This window comes from Emydura macquarii, unplaced genomic scaffold (assembly GCF_026122565.2).
Source record: "Emydura macquarii macquarii isolate MOO-44397 ecotype Brisbane River unplaced genomic scaffold, CSIRO-AGI_Emac_v2 contig_2673, whole genome shotgun sequence".
Lineage (NCBI taxonomy): Eukaryota > Metazoa > Chordata > Testudines > Chelidae > Emydura > Emydura macquarii.
Window position 1 is genome coordinate 42,518 of NW_027132810.1, and position 7,024 is coordinate 49,541.

At 43.8% G+C, this 7,024-nt stretch overlaps 1 pseudogene; it reads right to left on the bottom strand.

The window, feature by feature from the left end:
- Nucleotides 1-289: 289 nt before the first annotated feature.
- LOC137164057 (butyrophilin subfamily 1 member A1-like) lies at nt 290-6,450 on the bottom strand (annotated as a pseudogene).
- Between the last annotated feature and the right edge of the window lie 574 nt (nt 6,451-7,024).

Consider the following 7,024-nt stretch of genomic DNA (forward strand, 5'->3'; position numbering starts at 1 on the left):
TGTGGTGCCAGCCCTGCAGCGACAGAGGAAGGTGACTGTGGCCCTGCGGCAGGAGCTCTGGCTGGGAGCCCCAGTGAGATCTAACCCCACAGATTGTACAAACCCTCCCTGCCGCTGCGGAGCTTCCAGCTTCTCCCAACCCCCAAAACCCTCATTAATTAATGCTGGGTCCGGCCACCCCCATGTCTGCCTGTCCCCAGCCCGGCTGTTAATTCTGCCCCTGCCCAGCCCCACATCTGCCCCTCAGGGCCCCTCTGCTCCCCCTGCAGCTCCAGGGGTTCTTCACCCTCCTCCCCCTCCCATCCCTGGTGCTGCAGGGAGGGGGAAGGAACTTCCAGGGATCATAGAGATGAAGGACCTGGGTAGATGGGAGTCCTCCAGGGTCATAGAGACTAGGGTGTGTGAGGCTAGAGAGGGTCCCCAGTGTCTCAGGGACACAGTCTGAGCGGGGATCTCCACCCCACCCAGAGCCAGGGGTGGATTCTCCCGCCAGGGACAGAGGCCGGCGGGAAAGTGAAGATCGGGGCCTGGTCACCAGCATCGAAAAATGTCACCTGCCCCCGGTCACAGTCTAGACACACCCGGATCCTGCTGGGGACCCGGCACAGGGGGAGGGGGGTCAGAGGGGAGGTGAGAGCCTGGAACTGATCCAGCCACAGCCGCTGCACAGCCCAGATCCCCTCCTCAGGGTTAAAGCTGATCCCTCCCTTCCTCCTCACAGACTCTCTGGCCACCCCCACAGCCCAGTATCGCCCATCCCCCACCTCCACCTCCCAGTAATGTCTCCCCGCGGTGAATCCCTCACAGCCCAGCACACAGGGCTCAGTGTCAAATCTCTCAGGGTTGTTGGGCAGATCCTGCCGTGTGTCTGCCCTTCTCACACTTTTCCCATCCCCAAACACGACGAGGTGGGGATGAGCCATGCCTGGATCCAGAGTCACATTCGCTGGGGAGAGAGAATCAGAGCGTTAGGGGCAGAGCTCAGCCTGGGGGAGGGTTTGATGGTGTCAGTGACAGAATCTGCCCCAGCTGGAGCGTGAATCAGGAAACCTCCTTTCTCTGGGATTTACCCGGCTCTGAATGGAGAGCAGCTCCGAGATCTCACCAACATGTACAATAGAGTCACTCCCAAGGCAAGTGACAGAAGAAGAAAGTTTGCTGAGCCGACCCTGAGACTCAGAATATCCACTCCACTTCTCCCCATGAAGTGGACTACAGACCTCATAATCAGAGGGAAGCCCCAGAGATTTCCATTCACATAGTGATAATCATCTTTTCCCTGATGTGCCCTCCCTCCCTTAATTTTAAAATCTTGGAGCTTGGATGTCTCTTGTTGATGCCAGCATGATGCCTGCTCCATCCCACCACATATCCGAGATTTGTAGTGAATTAAAAGATACTATATATCCCTAAATAAAATTCTGTAGCTAGTCATCAAGGCCAGACATAGAGAATTATCACTCCAGATTTCATTTTTTAAATTTGGATTTTGATTTACAAGCAAGGAACTTCTACAAGAGAAGAAAGTTAGTTGTGGAGGGAAGAGAAAGAGGGTTTGGAAATGAATTCCTGGAGGAAAAGATGGTTAAAAAGAGGAGAAAGTTGGGATTTGATGGAGAGAGTTAAAAGGGGAGAAGAGAAAAGAAGCGGATGTTGAATACTGGTTAGAGTTACTCCTTGGTTTGAACTCTTGGGTCTGCTCACTCTTATTCTGCTAACTGACACTAGGGCTGGGATCCTAAGAAACAATAACTCTCAGTCACTCAGAGCAGGGATTGTTTCTAGAATTATGGGAGCAACGTGTAATGAGGGTGTATTGTGGTGATCCATTCCTCTCTCTCCTTTGAATCTCAGGGCCTTCTCTTCTCTGAACAGGGAAAATATCATATTACACTTTTCTCCTTATTTTTTGTACAGTGAAAGGTGCAGGACCTTCCGTTGATTACATATGAGTTGTCATTACCTGCATCACCAAGGGATCTTCTCCACTCTGAAAGCAAACATAGAGATACGGATGAGAACGAAGCAGTATCAAAAGCAGTGACAAATGCAGTATTAATAAGATTCAATATCACAGAAAAGACTGCATTAGAGAGAAACAAAACAAAAGATGCCCTTACCCAGCTCTGCGTGAAGTTTACCTAAATAATAAACAAAAATATAAAAAATCCTGTAAAAGCTTCTCTTGGGTGAAATTAAACATTGCCTGCTCCCCCAATCATTGACCATTTAGGCCTGTCTACACTGTGTGCACAGTTTTGCATCACTACAATCCTAGGGATTGAACTCAGAATAAGTGACTTGCACCAGGGAGGCTTTTTACACTGCTGAAGCTAGCCTGGTGCACCTCTATAAGGAAAGGCAGAAGGCAGCTCAGAAGTCTCTCAGCAGCCATTATTCCAGCTTTGAGCTGGATGAAAGGTCACAATTATGACTCAGATGCATCACCTACATGCCGGGGCTGTTGGCACTCGGTGCATATAATTCTGACCCCAGTGGCCATATCCTCACTTGGATCCTGGGCTGCCACCAGCCCGTCTCCGTAGTTGTTTATATGGAGCTGGCCTGGAGCCATTTCTGCCATGGGCATCAAGTGCACAATCCCTCTGGTCACCCACTCCATACTGCCTCACAGCAGACACAGGTACAGTACTGGCTTCCTGCCCATTAGCGACATAACAAATTATGCTATTCGTATTAGTGGTACTTATTGTTATTTTCAAGTTGACATTGTCACATTCATTCACAAATATTTCATAGCTTAACATTGGTTCTACCAGAAGAAAAATGGAACTTACTGATAGTGTCCAGATGTTTTCCTAAAGAAGAAAACAAATAAAAAGTAAGGACTTTTTCAGTGAATCTAGGTTTAAAAGAATCTTTTCATTATGACTCCTTGTGTAATAATAATGTTGCCCCTCTACCAAGCCATTGCAGCTCTCCAGGGACTTACAGGTAGGGTTCCCAGTGGAGAAGAAATCAGTGACACATTCTGGGTACATTCTAAGTGTAATTTGATTTATTTGCACATGTAGACCTGTCCTAGAACAGAGATCGTCACAAACAGCACACAGGCAATTCCTTCATTCAGAAACTTCACCTAACACCAAGGTTTGGTTATAGGGAGCTCCAAGAATTGATGCCTGTTGACTAATAAATCCTACTTTGTTTTGAAAAGGGTATTTGATGTCACTGCAAATACTTCTTGGGGTGCATTAGTCCCTGAATAGCATACAAGCCTCTGTTCAGTAATCTGTCTCAGTATGGACTCACTGGGCAGAGCTCTTATTTTGAAAACAGGAGTGCTGGAGCCCAGAGGCTCATTCAAGAAGATGGTGAGGCTGTGGGACCTACTCTGAAGGAAGAATGAGACCCCTTGGAGTTGTCGCAGGCTGAACAGCTTTCTCCAAGAATCTGTTTAAAAGCTGGGGCATAGCACCAATCCTGTGGATATTTTGCTTCCTAGAGAACCTCAAGGCTTGATTCCTCAAGAATTGACTCTAACCTGAGATCAAGACAATGAGCAAACTCTCCCTTTTCCTCTTCAGCCCCCCTCTTCCGGCTACTTGGTAGAGCCCAAAACAAACAGCAAAAACATAGCCCGTTGTCCCCAAGGCTGAAGATTTGCTCACACGTTAAAAACAAAAAAACACCTGATAGAGCCTGCCACACCAACAGTAATAAGCTGTTCATTAATGCCGCAATAATCTTTTGAATACCATAGAATTAAACATCAAAAATTCTTTACACAGAGTTTTTCATAAACGCGTAGGAGAGTTAAGCGCCAAAGCACATTGTATTTCAATGGGAGTTGGGAACCTAATTCCGTCAGGCCCCACTGAAAGTCTAGTTAAAATAGTGCAAACCTAGTTTTAGGGTTTTTTTAAGCTGAACAAGAACAGGTTCAAACTAAACTGAAGTAAGCTCTTCTAAAACTGATGTATCCACAGAGGGGTTTGCTCTGGTTTAACAAAATCAATTTAAATTCACACCGTAACCTGGTGTAACTTTCTCATGTAGAAAATCTAAACTGTCTTTTCTAAAGAGAAAATCTCACTCTGATTACACTGTATTTTCCCCCATTAGAGCTTCACCTTTTAATTTGAACAGAAGAAGAGTAAGGCTGATGAACACCAACAAAATCACCAGAGTCACACTCCAAGCCACCATCCAGGGAGATATTCTTGGGAAAAAGGAATCTGAAACAAAAAGCTCACAGTTTGGAAACTGTAATAATAAACAGTATACTTTTATTCTATGAAAAAAGATCACATCAGGATTTATGTGAAACAAATGTGGGAAAAATTGCTCCCTGCAATATAAAAATGGCAGACATCAATTTTAAAAAGAGAATCTGCTCACCCACTTTTGATAGTATTTAATACATCATTCAATTCTATCTAAAGTGCTGGCAGTCCCACCCGCCTTTCCCCTCCTCCCTCTCTCTTTCTCTCTAGCTGAAGCTGGTCCTGGTTGCATCATCTACTATTAAGGTGGCTTGTCACTTCTCTGTCAAGGCCTGCCAAGGAGACTGGGAGTGGGAACCGGTACAGGGAACAGAGAATGGGGACGGGGAACGGGGGAAAAGGGAGGGGAGTCAGATCTGAGAAGGAGCTGGAGTGTGGGGTTACATCTGAGATTGTCTGGGCAAAGAGACAGAGCAACCTTAATTGGGCCCTTGTGTGCACAGGCATTATAGCCCAGTCTTTAACTAAATGGTCACATACTATTTTTTCCCCAGGATAATGGGGCAGGGAACCAGGAAGGGTAAGGCCAGTCTCATGGGTAAGGCAGTTGAATGGTCCTTTTGGTGGCAGGAGACAATAGTATGTGACCATGGTATTAAAAACTATATCATAATGCATAGATACAAATGAGCCAAATTTAGAATGCACAGGGAACATTAATTCTGCTATATCCTAACATTTGAATCCAAGATTTTTATCATCCTAATGTTCATTTCATGTGTTTTGTGTGTGTGCACACGGCTGTGCATGTGAATAATTAATTGTGGGTTTGTTTGTTTATATTTTAATTCTGGTTGTCCTTCACTTTGTTGGACAACCGTGGCTTCTGAACGTATCACCCAATCTAGGAGCCAACTCAGGGAAAAGTAGGGGAAGGAAGAGCCTCCTTTTCACGAAATACTGAAATTAAAACATGTAGGAAGATAAATTAGTTAATCATTAAATTTACCAACAGAAAACTTACACTTTAGTGAAACTGAACCATTTGTAACATCAGGGAATTTCATAGTAAAAGAAAATCTGAGGACTTAAGAGTGGAAATAAATAATTAAGGGAGGGCAGACTAATATCCATATACTCTTCACTTCAGCTGGCATAGGAGTTCCTGGCATAGGAACTGATCTGCTAAATGGGTGCGTAGGAACTAATCCAAATCCTACTGACATCTTTAATGGGCTTCGGATCAGGCCCACAGGATTTTGCTGTTATGGCAACTCCTTTCCCTCTGTGAAGTTTGCTAAAGGGTGAGAAATCAAACTTCATATTAAAACTTGGATCTTGTAATGAGTGACACACTCAAACGACTGTTCCTAGGGCTCCAGACTTTCTGGGACCTGCCTTGCTTCTGACCCTCCATGAGCAGAGACTTAACAGTCACAAATTTCCTCTATATTGAAGAGATCACAGCATATCACATCTCCCTCTCCATTTTCACTGGGGCAAGAAGCCTAGTCCTTCATCCACCAGTCCACTAGGAAGCAGAAAGTGTAATCAATCAGTAGGGCCAATACACCTTAACACTGCCCTGTGGTGACTGTATGAGAAAAAGAAATCTAATTTCAGTTTAAATATATATTAATAAAAACATATGTAAATAAATACCAGCTTAACCTTCAAACACCAACTATCATGTTTTAATTATAATCGTATCCACAGGGCATTCTATGCAGTAATACATTTGAATTTTTTTTAATTTTAACCTTAACTCTGAATTTCCTGGAAAATGCTTGTTTCTGGGATAATTACAATATCTCTGGAATGTATTTTACCCTAAATTGAGCTCTGAACCTTAACATTACCTTAAATGTAGATTTTTGTGAGGAAATATTTTACTTTTATTTTATTTAGCAACCTGAATTTTATTTCTCTTTTTTTCCCCCTGACCAGGATATCACTGTTTGGTTTTGGTGGTAACTGACCTGATATATTAAAAGTTGAGGGTTCCTTTTCCAGGTTGATGTTCGTGTTCCTCATAGAACAGGATAAACTCTGGTTTGAATGTTCTGTTATAATGATAGAACTTTTATTTCAAAGAGTCCACGTTTGTCTTTGGATTTTGTTTGGGTAACTGAAGATAATGGCTGCCCACTGAGATCTCTCCATAGCACCTCGGGCTCTGGGTACCATCCGGCCAACTGACACACAATTCGGATCCCTCCATCCTGATAACCCTCAACAGAGAGGCGAGGTGCAGAGCCTGAAGCTAGAGTAAAATGAATCAGTGTTAAATGAGGCAAGTACACAGCCTGACGTATAAACGTTTACATTTTCAATAGAATGATTGAATACACTTTCTTTATTGCTGATATTCACGGAAACAGGAAACTTGAGTTCAGTGAGACTTAAACGCTTGTTAAGCATTTGCTTAACTATTGCAGTACTGGGGCCTCAGAGATGGAAGTGAAAGTCTTACAGAATGTGTGTTTGTTTTCAACAGCTTTGTAGGTGATGTGAAGGGGGCAAAGAATGCAAGAGATTTTCCACTTGATTTCTGTTTTGAAGGTTTTGTGTTCACAGATTCAATAGATTTTAAGAAGAGAAAGGACCACTGTGATCATCTAGTCTGATCTCCTGCATCACACAGGCTGTAAATTTTCCATTAATTAATTCCTGTTTCAAGTTCAAAAGCTATGGTTGAACTACAGCATTTCCTTTCACCAGAGGCATTAGATTTGGCGCAGTGCGTCCTGATGCAATTGTAAGTCAGTAATCCAAGTTGTTTGTTTGTTTTGATTGTAGCTGAGGTGAGGAAGTGTGCTCTTTTCACTACTCTCCCA